The sequence below is a fragment of the Anas acuta genome, chromosome 7, assembly GCF_963932015.1.
Source record: "Anas acuta chromosome 7, bAnaAcu1.1, whole genome shotgun sequence".
Taxonomy (NCBI): domain Eukaryota; kingdom Metazoa; phylum Chordata; class Aves; order Anseriformes; family Anatidae; genus Anas; species Anas acuta.
In genome coordinates, this window is record NC_088985.1 from 2,154,858 (window position 1) to 2,177,563 (window position 22,706).

The window sequence follows — 22,706 nt, forward strand, 5'->3', positions numbered from 1 at the left end:
TCCTGCCTTCATTGCTAGGGTAAGGGCTTCAACAGTGGTCTCCATCTGCCAAGATTACCATCTATAACTCCGGTTCAACTTGTTGTCTCTGCATTGATTTCAGAGGCCAACTAGGGAAATAGAAAGATTATTTTTTGTTTGTTTGTTTCTAGATGTCAGAAACCAATCTAAAGGAAATCAGCTCTTGAAAGTCTCCCAAATGCATGAGCCTTCTTCCGCAGGGCTTTGGACTGGGCTACAGGAACAAGATTGAAATGTCTGCCGTGGTTAACTTGATGAAACCTGCGTTTTCTGTTTAGACCTGGTTGATGCTTTCAGTGCTTTGCTACAACTGCAGGATTGAGCAGCTGCATCCTATAGGAGCCAAAACACAGTTTTCAATGTCCTCTCCTTATCTGCATAGATGCTGGGGTTGTAACAGCTTACTAAATGAAAGCTCTGGTGTTTCCAGCCCCATTTTTTCTTTTCTGGAAATAATCAGCTTTAGTGCAGCAAGTGGCATAGGCTAGACCTTAGCTGATGATTTATGGGTGTTGGTACAGCTGGGAATAATGAAATACTCATTAATTGGGATAATACCTAACAGCTGGCAGGTGTGTGTGCATGTAATGAGCAGCCACCGTTATAAGCAGCAGAAGTGAAGTTGTGTTTCAAAGGATATGATAATTGTTTTGCTGTCCTGAGCTGTGAGGGGCCAGGAGTCATCTCTGGGATACATATGTAAGTTCTGCTTTATTATGGGTCTGTACTTTTAAAAGAAAAAATAAGTATTAGAGTATATAATGTCTCATATGTGTCTAATGAACCAGGTGTAACTTAAAAAAAAATTAAAGTTAAGTAAATGCAGAAGTGGAGGAAAAGAAGTGTAAAGAAAAGTGCTATAAGTCTTAATGTGAAGTTATTTGAATCAAAAATGTGAGTATATTTGCAATGAAAAAGCGTGAGTTGTTTCTTTCAAAGAGATTGGAGTGCTGTGTTAATGGTTGGAGCTGTGCTTCCACTTCTTGGTGCATATTGTGAGTCTTCTTTTAACATTATATTCTGATGATTACGCAGTTTAGGCATATATATGCTATATGGATAACTTTTTGACTTCCCAAGTATAATCCTAGGAGAGGATTAATTTTGATTAGGTAAGAGTAACCCCCTGAGAACAGGTCTTGGATGTCCAGGCGATCCATAGTTTCAGCAATTTTCCAAAAGGATTCCTATAAAAATCCTCTTAAATGAAGTTATTGGCAGCTGTAGAACACAGAGCCACAAATTGCTTGATGCCAAACTCATCTGAACGTGAGTATGATGGCCTGAGAGCGGCACCCCTGCCAACAGTCACAGGGGTTGTGTATTTGCAGCTGGAAGTACTGCAAAAGTGATGTTAGTGCTGAAATCCAAAAGCTTTGCTTGGGCTTGAAGAGATTTCCAAGATAGTCATGAGAATAGTATTAGCAGTAAGGGAGCAGTTTCATGCCATGTGTGGGTCAGTTGCTAAAAAGCAGCTCTACCCCTCCTATAGCTGCATATATGACTGTCTGTGTGCCCCTTTGCAGGAGGTCTTTGCCTGTAAAGAGGTTATCACTACTACTACCAAAAAAAGCTGCAAATTTGGGAAGAAAAATGTGATTCTGGCAGATAATCATACCTTGCTCTAACCTCAGAAATAGCCCATCATCTAAATATTTTCCAAACAGGCACAACCAGCACTTTAACCTTTTTTTAAATCTCACTGCTGGACTTTCTCTACAGGAATCTGGAGAAGTTACTGAGAATTTAATGTTCAAACCTGCCTGCTGGGTATGAAAATCTGTGAGGCCGACGTGCTGCCAGCAGTCCTGGTGCTGGGTTTAATCCCCAGTGCTCATGTGGGATTAATCTCGCAATTCTGCACCGATGTAGGCTGACTATGGGCTAAAACATCTATAAATGGGCAAATCTGCAATGTCACTGGTACTGATGCAGGGTGAAATAATGGGAACATTTCTGCAAGATCCAGCTGATGAAGGATTAAAGGCTGGGCATATTTGCAATGACAATCAGTATGTATTTATGTAGAACTGGCCAGACGTGTCTGATTTCTTCCTCTGGGAAGATTGATGCTTGTTGCAGTGTGCTGAGGCTGTTTGGTTTGGTGCTGCTCATCAGTTTGATTTCCAGCACACAGCACAAGGCAGAACTAGTAACACATGTGGAAACCAAAGAAGCCTTTCCTGATGAGAGAGCGTAGCCAAGCTGAGGTGATGGGCATGGGTCAACAGCACGTACTGCACTGATCCAAAACCACATAGTAAATGTGCTGGTGGTTGCTTTTTCGGAGCTTTGGTATTAGTGTATTTTAAGGCACAATGACAGAGACCCCAGTAACTCAATCTCAATGCTGTACCTGATCCTACAAATGAAAATCAGTTTCCAAAGGATGTTTTTCAGTTGCTACTACCAGGGGAGCGGGGAAAGGCAGGCTGTGTCTTTGTACTTATATATATTTAGAAAAGGCAGTTCCTATACATTTGCATGCAGTTTATCCTTGTGCAGCTTGCAGAAAATGACTGAAGTTGTGTATGGGTTCTTTTCTGATCCTTTATCAGGGTCTTCTCTAGCTTAGGCATTTAACTGTGTAAAACCTTTGACGCTTCCCCTTTTGTGAGTTGAGTGCAGGCTATTTGAACTGCTGTCACATATTTATTTTCAGTTTGTACTTACATTTTATTTTTTTTTTTTTGCATTTTTTAGTGGAGGATGTTGGTGGTTGATTGGTAAGGGCAGCTTTCCCCTCATGCATTATATGGCATCCCGCAGCACTGCGTCCAATCCCAGTTTTGTGTCCGGGTTATGTTCTCGCTGACCACACCAGCTTTTACCCCCAGGAAGCTGTTGCACAGTCCTCAAACTTTATCCCATTTCCTTCGTTCTCCCCTGCCCTTCTTTATCAGATCACAGCATGAGTCCAACGCAGGTCCCTGCAGGCTTGGCCCATGCTCTGTGCCTTGTAGCCCTCGTGCAGGACAGGGTATTCCCTTTTATCCTGCAACAGCTGAGCTTCTGTTAGAGCCTTTGCTAAGAGGCCACTTGCACAACTTACCTGTTCATATCAACTCCGTGTTAAATTTGTACTGACTCGACTGGTACCAGAAATCAGACTCAGTGGTGTGCAATTCGCTTGAAGCCCCTGGGAGTCCCTTAAAAAGCTGCAGCATGTTTGCCACCCTGGTTTTCCTTTATTGCAAAGTCTGACCTAAACCATGGGCTATATGCTAAAATGATTAGGTTGGCAATCTGAACAACTCGTGTTCATGTATGTTAAAGGCAGTGTGAGTTGATCTAGACAACTTATTACCCTTCACCGGACCTACTTGCTGTAATTTTTTTTTTGCTGATGCTTTAATTTGAGAAAGCTTCTCTTACATCTCCTACTTGTAGTCAGCCAGCTGGGGAACTCCTGTAGCTCCTCACTGCTGAGTGCTCCTGACCCAGCCTCTCTGCTCTTAACTTGGGCTGCCTCAAGTGCTCATTTGAAAACTTGGCTCTCTATGGCCCTCAGGTGCTCAGGGAAGCTCCCTGCAGAAGGCTTTATGGGCAGGCTTTGGCCAGGTGCTCCTCAGCCTCTGTTGAGTACTGTGCCATAGTTTGGCACTTGTGCTCTTCTTTTTTCCCCTCATTCAGGTGCAATCACCATTTTCCAAGTTTTTTTTTTTTTTTTTTTTTTTTTTTTTACTTCTGATATCTTTCTGCACTTTGCTGTTTATCCATTTTAATTATTTACTTCTTTATTTCAAGTCATTTTGGGGACAGCTGATAAGTAGTTCTTCCAAAACTCTCATAGGCGCAGAGACACAATTCTTATGCCACCTTGAATGTTTCTTTTTTCCTTTTGTCTGTCCTCTTCCACTTGCTTTTAACAGGTTTCCTCATTTCTATGTAACTTTTCTCTTTTGGGATTAAACATGCTGTAGCAGTAGTTCTGATTTTTCACTTTCACAGGAATGCTGAATTTGAGGATCTTGTGACATTGCAGCAGAAACTTTAGAAAGCAGACCTTTTGCACTGGCCCAAGAACTGTTTTTCAGCCAAGTCGAGGGTCTTCTTTAAGGAGGAGACTTTCAGTGTGTACCAAAACTGTTTCAATAACATCAAAAGAATGGCTTTCCACTGCTGTAAGCTTTCCTTGTTCTTTGTTTTGGAAAACTTTCCAATGAAATCTTTTATTTTGAGCATCATAAACTGCTGGCCACTGTTTCTGATATCCAGGAAGCAGATCTGCTGGTTGGAAGGTCACAGAGGAAGATGCCTGGAGTAGGAACACAAATGCAATCTCTCTTCTCAAGAGTTATTTTTTATAGCTTTAGAACAGTAAAAATTCAGAAATTTGGCACACTGCAAGCCTTGGGGAGAAGAATATTTATCTTTTTTTCTTAGCATAGGAATTACTGAGGGTGCATTGGGTGCTTGTCACAGTTAAATTAAATAATCAATTAAATAATGCCTTGAAACATTTCCCGCCCCCCAGGATCATGAAAGCAAAACTGGGGGAGGAAAAATCAAGATAGAAAAGAGTTGAAGGCATTTACAGTTATTTACTGATATCTGAGAGCTAAGTGGTTGTTTTTAATTTCTATTAGTGCTCTGCTCAAATAAGCCTGTTCTGATTCCACGTTTGAATACACGCAGTACAACCATGTTTAATACGCTGCAGGTTCATCTCAGAAGAACACAAAAATACGTACTTTGTAAAATTTCAAATAGATGGAACTAAATGTTAAGGATTACATTCCCCGTGGCCAAAATGACAGAGGCTAATGAGGCACATACCTTGTTCAGCTGGCTAAGGCATGCCAAGGAAGAACTGGAGAATTCAGGCAGTATTAAAGTTGCTGCTGTAGTCCTCGCTGTCTGATCTCTGATTTCTGTCTTCATTGTAGAGCTTCTATACTTACAGAAAACAAATTCTTTCTGGTTGAAGGGGCCTAATTCAGTCAGTTTGCAGTAATTTCAGTGGTGGGTTAGACCAAGCTAGTTGAATAAATGGAATGGCAGCAAGCTGCAAGCACATAAATCATCCTGCGGAGGGCAGGAGGTCCAGCTACTCATTCTCTTAGTGTTTATCTGCACTTACATGCTTCTCTGGATCATCTACAGAGCACCCAGAATTTCACAGAATCAAAATCCTGGACAGCAAATGCATCACAATTCCCTGAATCGGGGAAAAAATACAGGCTGTGAAGGTACATAAAACACAGGTACTGCAGGCAGCTGAACATGTAGCAGTAGGAACCATGTCATGTTAGCACAGAAAAACGTATGGTAACAAAGATGTTGGGGGTACAGCCAGGAACTGCCCTGAGTTTGCTTTCAGGTGTCCAGAGGTGGATCCATGCCTGGTTTCTGCTTGGTGGCCACCTTCTCTCCTGCCCTTACTCCTTCGCACCTCACTGTACCAGCTGCAGGTAACGTGCACTGCCTCCTGTGCTCGCTGGCCTGCTCTCTTGTGTCTTCTTCTCTTAATAGCTGTGCTCGTTAGTGGCTCCCAAAACTAAGAAAAAACAACAACACTTGAGATTCTGAACACAGCAGCAATGACATGTGGTTAGCTCCAAAGCAGATGAGCAAACTTTACAGAGGAGGCAGCCTTCAGTGCTTTTTAACCTCAATTACTGCTTGCCTTTGGGAGGCAACGTCAAATGGTACGTGAGTTATTAAAAACTGCTGCTGGCTGGGGACTGGAGAAATTGTAAAATAATTAATAAATGTCTTTCTAAGAAGAAAAAAGGCTCTTCGATATTCAGTTTTTAAACATAATTTCTGATAGCTGAAGTGCTTCAGTACAGCTGAGATGCCTGCTACAACTGCTGGTATTAAGTTAGCAGTGTTTTTCCATCAAAGCTAAAGCGATCTGTAATGATGGAATGATGCTTCTGCAAATCAGCAAGAGATTTTATTTGATGTATGTATTCATCAACAGCTATTTTAGATGTATGCCCCTTACAGACTTCAACAAACATATTGGATTCTTTCTTTTTCCAAAATGCCCCTTGCAGCATGTATTGAAACGCCACAAGCTTATCCAGTGAAATGCACAGCCTTATTTTCTCTTCATATATGTATTTAATGGCTTAGAAAATAGATTCTCATGAATCACGTAAAGTCCACCGTCATCAAAGAAAGCAAACATCTACCTCTGACTATTCTCGCTGCCTAGATCAGATGCTTGGAGGACCAAGATTTGAAGGTTCAGGGCAAACACAAATTTGTCCATATGCTGTGATGCAAAGAATTTGAGCAAGGAGTTGGGGTCCTCTCCTCCAGGCAGGCTGGAGGGTTCCCCATAGCTCAGGGATGGCAAGGGACTGTGTGGGGAGACCCATCTGCATGGGGATGCTTGAGACCCTGTCAAAGCCCAGGCAGATCCCATGTTCAGCCAGCAGGCAGCCCTGTGGTGTGCTGCAGGCTAAGCCTGCAAGGAGAGGATTCCCCCCCCCATAAGGGAGGGGGGATCAGGTAGCTTTCACCTGGGCGGGTGGAGAAGGTGTTGCTTCTGGTGTGAGGCAAAACGCTGTGGAGAGACCACGCGTTGCTGCCTGTGCTTAGGAAAATAACAGGATGTCAATATTTTTGGAAGTTCCTGTGTTTTTTTGTTTGTTTGCTTTAAGACAATGTCATACCATCTTCCTCCTGCCTTCTCGCTGAATGAATAACAAAACCTGTTTTTCAAAAGGTATAATGCTTAGTCCTTCTGTTTCATAAGTGATCTTTTAAGATTGCCCTTTTCCATTTCCCTGCCTGTGCTTTTCGTATTGGGTGGTACTGCTGTTTGACTGCTGGCTTATTCAGGCTATAGTTGCCTGCTCTTTTCCAACGGCAGAAACAACAAAAGTCCCTTCTCGGAGATCAGAGACTGAAAAAGCAAAGCAAATGGGCTAAATCATGAGCGGACGCCAAATCTTCTGCTTCTATGTAGCTAGAACAGAGTGGACCTCTTATTAAATTGTGTGACGCCTACATAGCAAAAAGTCTTGCCCTTCCCCAGAAAGATCACTCGTTCATACAGGCTACTGTTAATGATTTAATCTGTTGATTTTTTTTTTTTTTTTTGCTGTGTTCAGCACATTGCTGAAAGGAATGAAACACTGTAGGGGAAGAGGGTTGCTAATTGCTTGCAGTGTTATCTTCACACAGCTGGACGGAAGCTACCATCTCGTTTCACTTGAGCCAGCAAGCAGCCAGCACATTTTGCTCTTCTTTGATCCCTTTTGACCTGTTTGGATTTCAAACCGCACACCAGCAGGACGAGGCTCATCAGCCTGCGTTGAATTTCCCTGCCTCGGGTTGCACTCCAAATGCCATTTTGCTGAGGAGGAGGAGGAAGAAGAGGTGCTAGAGATTTCTCCCTATCACCTCTGAGCAGCTGGATGTGCTGGGGACTGGACTGCAGGGGGAATGTGTGACCCGCTGGTTATGCTGCTATGTCAAAGCAGAGAGTAGTCTCGGGGTGAATAAACCCAAAACATCATTAAACCAAGTAGGAGCAGCAATAGGATGTGATGAGTTCTCTGCCCAGTCACTTGTAAGTCAGAATATTGGGAGGAAATAATCCCCTGGAAAGACGTTTAAAATCTGATCTAAGAAGCATCAGATGCTATGGTCTTGTTCTAATGTTGGATACTTCGGGGAATAAAAGTGTGGAGGCTCAGGGCTGGACTATAATTCCACAAAACATTTTCTTCTCAAGGAAGGGTGAGTTTGTGACCCCTGCCATGACTTTGGCTGGAATTACATGTGTTTGTTAAGGAGGCAATGATTTGTTTAAGAACTATATCCCAAAATATTAACTCTGGCACTGAATAAAATGTAACAGAGACTCCTGAACACGAATGCTTGTTAAAACTTGTTAAACTAAATGCATCATCAAAACAGGCAAATGCTGAAGCAGGTCAAGCAAGGGAGTTTTTTGACTCTTGCTAGGAACAGCAATGCATGTCAGCAGCTGTATCTGGCTTGCAACAAGAACGTCCCCTCCATCTTAGTTTAAGACTTCTTTAAATGGCTGCTTGTATGTGTCACTTCTGCTGGATTTCTGCTCCTTAAAGGTAAAGCTGGTCAGGAGCTGGGACCAGCTAACCAGAAATAAGACTTTCTTGTTGCCTTTCCAACAGGGCTGAAGCTGCACTCATCTTTTCCATTCTATGGGCATTGCAACAGCAAGTGCCAGCATTTGCTGATGAATTAATGGAGCTACTAAAAGCTTAGTATTTCAGGCTATGCAATGAGGTTTGAGAGAAAAAAATAAAAAGCTGTAGCACCCCATTATTTTCTCCCTTGTTTAGCTGATCACAGCTCTTACTGCTGGTGCCTTTCCACTGGCATGACAGGGGAGGGGAAGCTGACCGTCCCAGGTGCCCTGTGTTATCCAGGTCCCATCAGCAGCAGATACCTGAAGTAAAGACAAGGACTGGGGCAAACATATGTGTTAAATCCCCAGTAATCATCTATTAATTAGAATCATAGAACTTCCCAAGTTGGAAGGGACCTGTAAGGATCATCTAGTCCAACTCCTGGCACCACACAGGTCTACCCAAACTTTCAGACCATGTGACTAAGAGCACAGTCCAAACGCTTCTTAAATTCAGACAGGCTCGGTGCAGTGACTGCATCCCCGGGGAGCCTGTTCCAGTGTGCAACCACCCTCTTGGTGAAGAACCTCTTCCCGATATCTAGCCTAAACCTTCCCTGCCTCAGCTTAACACCATTCCTGTGGGTCCTATCAGTGGTGATGAAGGTGAATAGGTCAGCGCCTGCCCCTCCACTTCCTCTTGTGAGGAAGTTGTAGACCACGATGAGGCCTCCCCTCAGCCTCCTCTTCTCCAGGCTGAACAGGCCCAGTGCCCTCAGCCGCTCCTCATACGTCTTCCCCTCTAGGCCCTTCACCATCTGCGTCGCCCTCCTCTGGACACTCTCCAACAGTTTTACATCTTTTTTGTACTGTGGTGCCCAGAACTGCACACTACTCGAGGTGAGGCCGCACCAGCACAGAGTAGAGCAGGACAATCACAATTAAGATTTGGGAAAGAAACTTAAGAGACAGGCTAGATTACCTGCCTCATATGTGTCTCTCAAAACACAGTCCCTTTTCTTGGGAAGCAGGAAGGTTCTCACGGGACTCTGACTGTTTTATTGGTCTATGGGTATTATCCATGGTTTGTGTTAGCTTGTAGTGTTGATGTGTCTTTTCTTTTTTTTTTTTTTCCCCAGCCAAACACTGTAGTTAGTGTGCTCTTTTCATGGCTCAGCACTCAACAGCTTGAATGTGTCAGAATTAATGAGGGGGAGAACGACACTGTAGCGACTAGAAGTGCAGAAAAGAAGATGTAAAGAAAGAGGAGATGAGCATTTGAGTCATAGCTTAAATTTCAGATGAAGAATTAAAGCGCTATTATCTTGTCAAATAGTTCAGTGCCTTTTAAACAACATGACCCAGTGCTCGTCATTACCCTTTTGTATCTGTCGGTGTCATATCACACACCATGAGTGCCTGTCTTTGTGCCTTCTGCCCTTTTCCGTGGAGGTACCTCAGATATATCCTGCCATCTCAGATACCTACCTCTTGTTTGGACAGGGTCTTGCTTGAGTTTTGAGATTGTTTGATGGATGTAGTCCCCCAAAATGCAGCTTTTCTAGAGGGCAGAGACATGCAGCACTGGGCAGTGGATGTGGTGCACAGAGGTGTTAATCCAGCCCATGCTCTGCAGTCTACTCTTTGCTCTTTAAGCATGACTAAAGCATTAGGAGCTGTCACTCTGAACTCCCAGTGAGGGAGTGACAGATCTATAATCCACTCGTTATATGTGGCTTACATTCTCCATAAGCAGTAGTAAGGGGGGGGGAAAAAGTCACTGGCGTAACGAAATACGGCATTTTTTCCAGGCACTATCTGCACATCCATGGGAGGTGACTTCCCCAAACTAGGAAAGCCCCTGGGTCATGAGGAAGAACATGCAGAGGTTCTCTGCTACTTCAGGATCTTGCATGGAAAAAAAAAAAACAAAAAAAAACAACTATGGCTGGGGTTGCATTTTCAGAGAAGGAGCAGTGGAGAGCAGCAAGAAGGGAAGGTTTTAAGCTTCTCATCGCCAATTTTGTGGCATCCACAAGACACCTCGTAAAAAACATATGCAAAGCAAATAGATCTACATGACAGCTGATGGACAAGGTTCTAAAAAATGTGCTTGCTGGAAATACAAATACCCAATGCCAGGGAGAGAAACACGTTGAACCTTCGTGCTGTGAGGTTGGTGTGAGACCTAGGAGGTCCCATATTTTGATGTAGCAAAGCAAAAGCGTTTAACCCCTTTTATCTGAGATTGCAGGGGATGGCCAGGGTGGGTTATTTTGACATTCTGATGGAAATGGGGCTGTTGGGAAATAACTCCACATTTTTTAAATACTTCTTTATTATAACATTCATTTAGCAAACCATCTCTTTTTTGATTACTGAGGAGTCATTTCAATCTTGCCAAGGTTTCCAATTGCTTGATATCCCCGGTGTGCTGCCAAAGTTGCAGTTCAACTTCCCTGGGTTTCTCGAAACACTGTTCCTCAAACTCATATCTCAAAGTCTAGCTTTATTTGCAAACAACACTGATTTGTACTATATTATGTTCCAGAATTATACGCAGCATTTTGCTGAAAATACATAGGTGAAAACAGCGTGAGGCAACAAAAAACTTCCTTCCTGATGCTATTGTACTTGGCCAAGTTGCTGGTCATTTGTGCTGCCTGAAGTTTGTGTGTCTGATGGTTGAATTTTAATTGGAATGGGGAAAAAAAAAAAGGCTTGTGCCATGGCTTTGCCTTTCTGTTAGTCAGAAATGTACCAGGATCTGTGCTGTGAATATTTCCATTTGAGAGTGGCCTACCAGGGCCATTGCTGCCTAGTGAATTACAGGGCTCAGCTGTCATCGAATTTACACTATTCACAGAATGTCTTCCATTGCTTTGCTTAGTATTATGCAACAGCCCAAAATTCATCTTTGTTTGTGTGTGTCCTTTTGCTTAACAGAAGATTGCTATCAGTTTAATTTGTTCTACTAATAACATCAACTAAAGGATAAATTCTTTATATTCCTTTGCTTTCATATGGAAAGCCGCATTTGTGCTTTTGCTTTGTATTTATAATTTTTGTGTAGTTATTTCAGAGTAAATTTTAAGTTGTAGCAAAAGCTCCAGTGAGCAGCTACGATTTTTAGCAAAAATATAAATCCTAGACATAAGCTTAAACAGTCCTGTGCGTAGAAACGTAAAAACTTACAACAAAGCCCCTTCTGTGAAGCACACAGTGATGAAGCAGCTCTAAAAACCTGCATTGTCATCCTCCTTTTGGAAACTGCAGCCAAACTTTGGGCGGGCACAGCTCTTCAGGAGTGGCTGAATTACAAGGGGAAAGATGGGTAACTTGAAGGAGACCCTGGGGATCCCGTTAGTTCCTGCAGCAAACTCTATATGCTGGAGCTATAAAGAGATTTTATGAACAGCAGGGCTGAGAAAGGTAGCACGGGGATATTTTGCTACTTGTTACCGAAGAGAAAAAAATAAAACTCTATCCTATACTCTAATTTCATAAACTTCTGCTGCTTTTATTAGGCATTTCAATCAATAGAAACATCTCCCCTGAAAGGTATCCCCAGTCAATTAGTTATATGTAGTGAAGTCATATATGGCACTTCTCTCATTCCTGTTGGTTTTATTCATGAACTAAAGTGTCCCGTGGTGCAGAATTGTAAGTGCAAGTGTCTGGCTGCGTAAATGGATTTCCACATGGCTTCGTGCTGATCTTTATGAGAAGTTGGCTGTACTAGCTACCTTTTGGAACTAAATAGCCAAATAGCACCTAGAGCTGAACAACAACAACAACAAAAAAAGGCGGTAAGATAATGGTTTGACGCTTTTTAGAAAGCATCATTAATTTTCCTATATGTGAACAGCTCTTTAAAAAAAAAAAAAAAAAAGCTTTCCTTTTAAAAAAAAATAAAAGTTGAAAGAGTGGAAGATGTATTCCCTAGACCTGTACATAGTTTCCTTTAGAAAAACAAACAAACAAACCCTGATAAAGCTGTAACTCCTGCTCATTTTCAGTCACTCAGTATTGAGGTCTGTGTGCATTGCAGTGCTCAGAGAGTATGGATGGAAGAAAGGACCTCGTTGCTTTGCAGCTTGCTGGGACATTACAAATTAAAACCATCCCTTTCCCCTTTTTCCATGACTCTGCTCGAAGTCCAGTGATTACTCTAAGGGAGAAAGGAAGAAGGAAACTGCACCTGGCTTTTGTGTTAGCTCTACTGTGGGTAATAATGAAGCAACAAAAGAGCTAATGCATATTCTTGTGATGCAAAGATGGGTATGTGTTTCTTAAAGTGAATTCAGGAGACCTGAAGTCCCAGCAAAGCATCCAGCCAGCAGCAGCAGAGATGCTTTCCTCTTTTCTTTTCCAGAGATATCAATAGATAATGCTTTATAGGTTTTATAAATGCTGTGAGGCATAATTAATACTTACGAAGTGCTTCAGCTTTCTTTTTTGAAAAGGCATTGCATGTGCACTTCTTTTTGTTACTTTAACAAGCAACTCCTTTCTGGTAGCCACATATCTTTAAAGCAGCATTTTCTTTCAAACGGACTGTAAAATCTGTTTGTTTTCCAGTCATTTTTAAAATACTCAGCTCCATTACAATTTCTGAGTGTATGCACCCTCTTTAGGATACGGAGTGCTGTCTTTAATTGTTTATTTGATGTCTTACCCCCAATGAATAATGAAACTAGCTCAAAACTTTTGCAGGTCATCTCAAAAATTAACCCCAAGTTCTGTCCTACCGGTTCTCATTTTCATGCCTGCTCCTTTTGTTTTTATTTTTACCAACTAGCCAAGCCATTTCCCAAGACGATTTTTCATGCTGAACACCAAAATATGTCTATTTTTCAACTATTTTGTATCTAAAAAACACTCTCAGCAGAAGTACCGTCAAAGGCATATTTGTCCAGACTTAAATTTCGTAATAAATGGAACAACTTAAACTGCAGGACATATTTATATGGTCATTATAAATTTGTCCCTAAGGTCGATGTTCCCGATGAAGAGGTCCCAGGAACCACAGATACTGCAACCTGAGATTTCCTTTTTCTCTCGGGACCCTCTTCTTTGCTTGTAACACAAAGCCACATACAGGTCTTCTACCCCATTCTGTTCGCTAGAAGCAGAGCAATTCCGTATCTGCAGTGCAGAACTTTGAGGGGCTTAGTTTATTTTCTCCTTTTCACGAATAATTGGAGACACTTTGTTTCAACTCCTCTTCAAGAGTTCACGTGCAATATGCAGTTATCGGTATTTGTTGCATAAAATTAAATGTTTGAGCAACTGAACGCTAAGCTTCTAACCCTGTTGGTTTTCCATTAACTCATCCAACAGATACCAATTGCCATCAAACTTAAAATAGTACTTGAAGTGATTTTTGTGTCTTTCAAATTGTTCTGAATACATTCTTTATAAACTACTTTAAGGAACTCTTTCAGCTTTCATCTTGTATATGGATGTTCAATAGTATAATACAATTTATTAAGTAGTTCGTGAGCTCTTTGTCAAGGAAAGTGAGTTTAATTAAAAGCCTTGAAAAATGTCCATATCATAGAAATGTAAAAAGAGTAGAACTATATTTATACAGCAGGGATGAATAAAATGACATAGAAGAGGTTATGTAAAATAGCGGTTAGCTTAAAGACAGCAAGTGACATCTAATTACCATTTTTTGTAATACAAATTATGTGGACATGCTTTGAAATTCAAAGGAAAAAAACCCTGATGCAATTAAAGAGTTTCATAATGCTTAATTAATGTTTGTCATGTTAAGACCAGGAAGTTATGAATCTCCAAAAGAGGTCTTCAGATATTTGGGGGAGTAATAGGAGGCCTTAGAATTAGGTTAGAGAAAATCCAACATTTTATATATATATATATATATATATATATATACACACACCCTCAGGTGTATACCCTTAGGCAAACACCATGGGTATTCAGGAGTTGGACTTGATGATCCTGGTGGTTCCCTTCCAACTCAGGATATTCTATGATTCAGTGCATGGAAACACCCTAGATGGTGTTTCCTGAGTAACTCGGGAGATTTCAAGCAGTTCCCTTTGAAAAACGGGGTGAAGAAGGTAGTGCAGAAGGTTGGGTTACACAGTTCACTCTTATGGATAATGGATAAACTCAAAGGCAAGAAGAAAGTCTATGAAATGTGAAAAAAAGGGCCTGGCCACTTGGGAGGACTACAGGTATTCTATCAGGACCTGCAGGGATGTGACAAGGAAGGCTAAAACCCATTTCAAATTAAATCTGGCAAAGGAGGTCAAGGATAACAAGAAAAGCTTTTTTAAAAGTATGTCAATGGTATAAGGAAGACTTGGAAAAATGTGGGTCTACTACTGAATGAGGTGGGTGCCCTTGTAATGGGACAATGAGAAAGCAGAGATACAGAACAACTTCTTTGCTTCAGTCTTTTTTCAGTCTTGTTAAGACTGCCCCTCAAGAATCCCAGACCCTGGAGGTAAGAGAGAGAAACTGGGGAAAGGAAGACTTCCCTTTCATTGAGAAAGATCTGATCAGAGAGTGTCTAGCCAAAATCAACACGCATGGGCACCAATGGAATGCACCCATGTGCTGAGAGAGCTAGCAGATGTGATTGCTGAACCACTCTATTATCTTTGGAAGCTCTTAGAGAATGAGAGAGGTGCCAGATGACTGGAGGATAGCCAATGGCACACCAGTCTTCAGAAAGATGAAGGAGGAGGATTTGGGCAACTACAGGCCAGTCAGCCTCACCTCCATTCCTGGAAAGGTGATAGAACTACTTCTTCTGGAAGCCATCTGCAAGCAATTGGAAGAAAAGAAGTTTATCAGGAGTAGTCAACATGGGTTCACCAAGGGTAAATTGTGCCTGACCAACATGGTAGCCTTCTGTGATGTCATCACTGGCTGGCTAGATGAGGTGAGAGCAGTGGGTGCTGTGTACCTTGACTTCAGCAAGGCTTTTGACGCTGTCTCTCACAACATCCTTGTAACAAAGCCTAGAAGGTGTGTGGGATATGAGTGGACAGTGAGATGGATTGAGAATTGGCTGACTGGCAGGGCTCAAAGAGTTGCGATCAGCAGTGTTGAGTCTTGTTGGAGGCCTGTCACTGTAGGGAACCTGCTTTTAGCAGGGGAGTTGGACTCAATGATTTCCAGAGGTCCCTTCCAACCCCCTACAATTCTGTGATTCAGGCAAGAAAAGTTCCCGGGGTCCTACACAGCACGTGGTATGGGTTATTGGGCCTAGTGCTGGCTGACAGGGTGTTGTCAGATCCCTCCACATAAGGGTTGTGCAGGCTGTAAGCCGTAGGACAGAGTCCAGGGGTGAAATCCTCTCACTGAAGTCAAGGTGTGGCTCAAGCCTTACAAGGGCCTCAGGGCTTACATGAGCCATAGAATCAGAGAATCATTCAGGTTGGAAAGACCTCTAGGATTGTCTGCTCCAACGTTTATCCCATCGCTGCCAAGTCTACTGTTAAACCATGCCCTTGAGCTCTACATCTACATATGCTGTGAAGACCTCCAGGGACAGTGGAGTTTGTCATGCTCAGGCTGCCATCTTGTTATCCGTAATCCCTGGTGCAACGAGGCAGGATTCATGCAGGTGGGCTCAACCCACTGCTGGGGCTAAGGTGCATGATACATTTTCTTTAGAGCCTACTGAATCCTCTCCTTTAGACTCGAAGAAGTTCCCAGGAGGGAACGGTTGTGGAGGGATGGAGTTGGATGGAGTTGTGCCTTTTTGTTGTTGTTAGTAACCATTTCCATTGGTTTCTTTTCTTAGTCATACCTGATCTTAACCAGGCATTCCTGTGTAAAATATCCAGTGCTTTTTTCTATGTGAGATATATACAGTTCTTGGGATATCCTGGGTCTTCACGGTTTATTGTAGTGAGAGCAAAACTCTCTGGAAAACTTATACTGAGTCATGTCTTTCCTGCTTTGTTTCTTCCTCATGTAATCTGAACACATTATTAGTCTCCGCTGAGACTGGTGCTTATACAGTGGCCAAACCTAACTCTAAAAAAGATCCATGGTATACGTGCAAGAACACCCCTTGTTTTAAGAGTGAAGTTGTGTTGAAAATTTCTGTACCTTCCTTCCTCAGCGTGATGCTCTGAGAAGTGGCCTGGTGCTGAGGAGGAAAGGTGGGGGTTGGTAGGGCATGGGGAAAAATGGGAGAAACCTCTGGATTTCACATCCCAGCCAAGCATGAGTGAGAGAACGATATCCAGTATTTGCATCTCTCTGCTTTAACACATTTTATAGTAATTAGTGCTTTTGCTTGTGCCTCAGTTGCTGCCACCCTGCAATCATCCTTCATTTAAAAAGAAACAGAAGAGAGGTTTTTACTCTCGTGATTGCGAGACAGGCTGGAAACGCAGAGGAGGAGCACTTACTTGCAAAGGCTTCAAAACCAGAAGGCTGCTGCTGAGAGCTCAGTGGTTGTTATGCACTGAAAGCCCCTGTACTGGTGCCCTGACCCTAGAGTGGGACCCTAGAAAACGAGCACCATGCAACCATTGCTGCCTGCGTCTGACCCCAAATCAGGGTGTCCTTCACGTGGCAAAGAATGGGCTCTATTTAGCAAAACAGCACTCAAATCCAAATAAGAAGTTAATTCTATCTGTGTCCTGAAAAGGGCTGAAGTACTGAAGCACTTCACTTGTTTCCTGTGAACAGCACTTGCCCCCAATTCTCCACATGAGCGGTACAGCCCAGGAGCTGCAGTGCACCGTGGTTTTGTGATACATGCAATGTATGCACTTCTAACATTGAAATTCAAGTTAGTCAAGCTCAGAGAGGCAAACAGCAGAAAAAAATGTGAAGTATCAAAGTGAAGATGAAATCTGTCTCTACCTATTCCAGCTCACAGGAATATGCCGATAATTTCAGGCACTCATAAAAGTGCATATTTATGCATACTCTGTTTTAAAGGCTATTCCCAAATGGGCAGTTCACAAAGACGTGGATGGAGAAGATGCAAACTTTACTGCACATGAACACTGCAATGCTGGATTTCCACCGTGCATGCAAAGAAATCCCTGTTCACAGCCCAGCACCTCAAGAAGGATGCTGCAGGGGTATCCTACTGCCAGCCTGAGAACAACCCCCAAAAATTCAGTGCATGGGCATGAAGTGCTGCTGAAACACCAGCACTGAGCATCCCTCTGTTCATTTTAATGCTTTGTTTTGGATGCCAGGGCATTCAAAATCATCCTGTGTGCCACGGTTAGGATTGATTTTAGGCTCATGGGGCGTTTATTGTCTTTTTCTTCACATTCTCCTTAATACCTGTCCTGCTCTATGTGCCAGGAAAAGCCATAGCTCTCACCAGAGGATGCAAAAAAAAATAATAGTATTGACTGCTGCTTCTGTGGATATGCTTTTCTTTTTCATTACTAAACACTGATATTTGACTTTCTTTTTTTTCTTTTCTTTTTTTTTTTTTTTAAACTGCCCCATTTTATGGGCACATGGATATAAACTGTGCTAGGAGAAAAAGCATTAAAATATTTATCTTTGCCTGAATGCTGCATCTTTCATTGTCCAAATATAAAATTACTCTGTTTGCACAGTATGGGGTGGCAAAATACCACTGTGGAGTTCAGTGAAGGGACCTGTTGAGAAAGCAGACAGGATTGGGATGAACTCATCATTGTACTGGTGCCATCACTGTTAGAAACTTGAAGCACAAATGTCTGAGAGTAGAGAAATTTGTTATTGCTCCAGCTGTTAAATACATCCCCTCTGCGTCGCTCTGAGCCATATCCCGAAATGGAGTCTGCTGGGGCTTCATTCATGATTCATGATGTGTCTGGAGGGGTAGAATAATTCAATATGCTCCTTCTGTTTAGTTAAATGTACATGTGCTTTTCATCATTATTTTATAAGATGCATGCTACAAAATACAAGGAACTGGAAATGACTGTTCTCGCTGAAGCTTACTTTTCACAATAATCCAGTAAAACTGAACATAAGTAAGAGGATGGTTATGTTAAGAAATTCTACTTATCATTGCTGGCAGAAAGACCCTGTTTCTTTGCCTGAGGCTTTCTTGGGCAAAGAAACAGCGATTTGAATAAAACATCCTAAAAGCAAACGTGAGGTGATGAATTCTGCCTATGGTGACAGGCAATAAAATGTCCACGGTACCATTATGCAGTCAGCACGTGCTTTAGCAAAGGACAATTTGCTCAGTGATCCTGAAAACTTTGGAAAGCTTCAAGGGAGCATGTACAAATTTGGGAAAATGCTAAAATATTGCAGGGCTTTGAGTATCTCACTCCATTTTGAACTAATGCACCCATCTGTGCAGTGTACTTGATGTAGCTGTGATTTTAAGGTTTTAAAGCATATTTAAATGTCATATGCATAAAGGTTTGCTCCACTGGCCACAGTTTAATGGGCAGGGTGTGATGGACCTTGCTTTGCAGAAAAACAGACCATTTAAAGTCTCTGGTGGGAAGATTGTTTTCCAACAGTGCTCCCCAAAATGTTGATTTATGTTCTGGTGCATCTTAGCAGCTGTACCAGAAGTACTTCCCACATGTATTAACATACGATATAAATGATCATTATAGCACATATAACATCAAGAATACTTATGTTACTGTTTTGTAAATATTTTTTCAATTAAACTTTCCTGTCACCTCCTTCTCCATTTCATTGCCTTTGCACGTGATGCAGTGAGAAAAGGAGTAGCTCATGACTGAGCCTAAAGTTCATGATTTTCACTCGCTGGGTCCACAAGAATAAGATAATGGAAAAGCAAAACTCTTTCCTTCTGCAGGCTGGGGAAACAAGCAGCGTAAGGAACACCCTGGAAAGCAAGAAAATGATGCCACAGAAGGAATCAGTAATGCATTATCCCCATTTGTTAGTACTTTAGATAAAGTCTGAATTAAGTCTGAATTGTTTCTTTAATGTTTATGGAGATAGGTATTCTACCTATTCTGATACCACAATAATATCATGCAACTACTACCAGTATGTAGATTGAAGACCAGATAGACAAAAGTTGCTATGTAAAGCAAGGTGCTACAGTTTTGGAAGGAGAAGTACCAGCATCAAACATCTTTGAGTGCATCTCTCTGCTGGCACTGCCCACGGTGTCATGGTGGCGAAATCACATCAGGCGGTGGGAGGCTCTATAGGGTCAGCTCGATGCTGGCTACAGCCTAGAAGTTGGCTTTGGTTTGTCCTCCGTGGCTGCCGGTAACATCTGGGCTTCCCTGGGTTCTAGCGTGCTACCTCTTTGCAACGAGTTCCATGTCTTAAAATACCACATTGCACAAAAATGTCCTAACGAGGTGCCTCGCTCTGAAACCTTTCCCTGCCTTGCTGGAGGGAGGCAATCCAAGAACATCACAGGCTGCTGAATCCTTCAGGCTCCTGCGTGGTAATGAAGTATATGTCCTTCTGGAGGCATGGAGAGTAACTCAGAAAACAACATACTTTCCAAGCAGAGAAAATGGCATTATGTTGCCTTGCTTTCTGCTCTGGCCTGCTGCCAGCTAGCGAACCCAACACAGCCAGCCAGAAGGTGCCCCAGCTCTTGGTTTGCTGGGGAGTCTCAATTGAAATAACAAGTACTCACCACGTTGACCGCTTTAAATGTAAACATGAGTATTGATTTTTTTTCCTTGTCCCGTTTTGACCTGCAAAATTTCAAAGAATTTGCTGTGGCACTCGCTGTTCATTCCTGTTTATCCAAGAGCATTTTGCAACAGTACAAACCTGGGCTTGGTTTCACTCCTCGCAATGCAATGCCTTCACCTGGAGTTTCAGATTCAACATGAGCTGTTTCTTAAAGGAAATCTTGACAGAAAGCTTAAGTTGTACCTTTCATAGAATCATAGAATATCCCAAGTTGGAAGGGACCCATAAGGATCATCAAGTCCAACTCCTTTGCTGACGTTAATTTACAAATGCTGTTCTTGTACCGCATTTATCTAGAGCTTTTGTTAGGAGCTTGCACTGAGTTGTCCTTTTCATAGGACTGCTCATCTCTAACATGCAATTAAAATATTCAGAAATTACTGCAGACTTCTAGGCATCATCTCGTACCCTCATTTATAGAACTGTGGCTCCTAAAAATGCAGTGATAATACCATGTAATCAATAATTTAGAGGTCCCAACAATACTTATGTCTGCGCTCCTGATCAACGATATGGAAAACAGATACTGGTTTCCTCACATTTTAAGTGTGCTCAGGGAATCAAAGAACTCATCTCCTTGTTCTGGGCATCCCTGCTTTCATCCTTGCCTCTTCACATTTGTCACAATATTTATTTTACAATATACTCAAGGATGTGAACATGCATATTGCAGCTTTGCTACTTTTTTTGGTGCCAGCTGAAATCTTAGCAGCTTCTAGGATGATCAGTGATTGTATTATGTGCTGTTATAAAGATAAAAACTAAACCCCAGCTATGACATTTTAGTATGAAAAAATATGAAAGAACCAATAAACTTTAATTGTGATGTAACTCCATTTAGCTCCTTTGATTGCAGTATAATATTTTATATTATTGAGTAGGCTTATGAAGCCCCTGTTACAGATAAACGTACACACATCTGTTTTCAGTGTGTTATTTATCACATTCCCTTATGTTTTTTATTCTTACAGTCAGAGAATAAGATACTCTCCTGAAATCACTCTTCGCAAAAAATTCTATTGCCAGTGTACAAAACATGCTCTTTGCAGAGGGACGGACCCCAAAATCCCTGCATCACCTCTCAGTATCTTTTCTAACTTGGTTACTCATTTTGGAATTGACTTCATGGTATACATACCATGTACATAGCTTTCATCATGGGGCATTCCTAAATCTCTCTCTCTGAAGTTGTCAATATCCACAAATCTTACAGAACTCGTACTGCTCGTGCAGTAACCCTCTAACACATTCACAGAGGATTTTAAGCATAACAGGAGATGATGCTCACACCTGATTATAAGGGTCTTATTGACATTTGAAGCTCTACTGTGATTAGCCATTATTAACACATCTGTTTAGCATCAGGCACGAGAAATGTGAATATAAAGCACCAGCAATTATTATAATTAGTGACACAAAAGTGCATTGTCTGCACTTACCTTTACCTGAGCTGCATGGTCTTTGTTAGGGAGCTAGTACACACCTGTATATGTAATAACAGGTTATATAAAGGTATGTGTGTGTGTAAATATGCATAGTTATATGTATACAGTTATATACATATGAATATATATGTATATTTGAGTGTATGAGGGACGTGACTTTTTCTAGACTCATTAAATAAACCTCTGGTCCTGTGCTCCCATGAACCCTGCCAGCTGCAGAGATCTGTCTTACAGAACAATTTCTAACAGAAATAAATGGGTCCTTGTTTTGCTTGAGAGGTACTAAATTACATTTGCCATTTACCTAACTGCATTAAAAGACCAAGTATGAGCGTGCACAGCACGTGCCGCGCAGCAGTGCCTTTGTGGTCTTTGGGGATTGATATCAAAAAAGACGTAGTGCTTCATGAAGTGCCTGTGGATCAGAGGGGGATAAGTGAGCGTTGGCTGCTTATCTGTCTCCTTGGTACCAGTGTGGGCCTCAGAGATAGGTGGTATCTTTGCAGCTACATCTGAATCCATTGTGGGGAGGAAAATACACCATGTGTGTTCGTCGTTCTTGAAATGTCTGAAATAGAAAGAAGAGTTAGCTGATTACCATCAGTCACAGATTTAAGGCAGTAATACTGTACCTCCTATAAACGTGTTTGACCAACTGATCTCTGCCGAGGAGGGGAAGCTCTGCCTTTTGGAGGCTTTGCAGGTGGTACTTGCTCTGGAATTGTGTGATGGACACCAACAGGAGCTTGCTTCCAGGTGCCGATCGAATGCATCCGTTACAGACCTGCTGGTCGGAATTGGTACTGCAATGAAAATCAAATTTTTCAGCGTTATTTGTTTGCATAATATGAATACGGTAACATGAATATGTTGTGAAGCAGCAGAGTTATTTGTAGGAAGGATGACTTGCCTTTCAGAATTACAGGAGGCAATAGAAAGAAATGGAAATTCTGGTATTTGCTGTACTCTGAGCTTACTCAACTGGTGGTGTCAGCTTAACAGTTATGCCTTTGCTATGAAGATTGTATGAAAACAATGTAGGCAAAATGCCTAATTTCTCACTAAAGAATGTCAGCACATGAAGAAATACCTATTTCTAATGAACTACTAAGATATGTTTATACTATTTGTTCACGGTAGGGCAGTGTGTTGTCCTGCTGTTGGACATTTTAGTCCAAAGTATTTCATTCATTTTTGTCACAATCACTAATCTATTCCTTTAAATAGTCAGTTATCAGTGTTTTTACCATTCATGACCAATCAAGTTGCCTTTCTGCTTTATGTGACAATCATGCATTATACTGAATAAAAACAAAACAAAATAAAACAACAACAACAAAAAACCTGAAATGGCCAGGCTAGTTACACTTCTTCACATCTGATAGAAAGCACCTACTTTACAAGTTCATATTTTCCTGCTCTCAGTGAATTTACTGAGATTGGCAGAGTTTTTAGTGACTTGATGTCAGGCCCCATCATCACTAGCAAATACAGTG

At 41.8% G+C, this 22,706-nt stretch overlaps 1 protein-coding gene across 5 annotated transcripts in view; it reads left to right on the top strand.

Annotated features, from left to right (window-relative positions):
- The window catches only part of PRKG1 (protein kinase cGMP-dependent 1), a 449,368-nt gene that overhangs the window by 223,607 nt on the left and 203,055 nt on the right, over positions 1–22,706 (top strand). The window contains exon 1 of one of the 5 annotated variants that reach the window (XM_068689511.1): positions 593–720. The exons of the other annotated variants lie outside the window; for them this stretch is intronic. The gene's annotated coding sequence lies outside the window, so the exon portion shown is untranslated. Of the gene's footprint in view, positions 1–592; positions 721–22,706 lie in introns of those variants that run through there. 5 annotated transcript variants of the gene reach the window in all.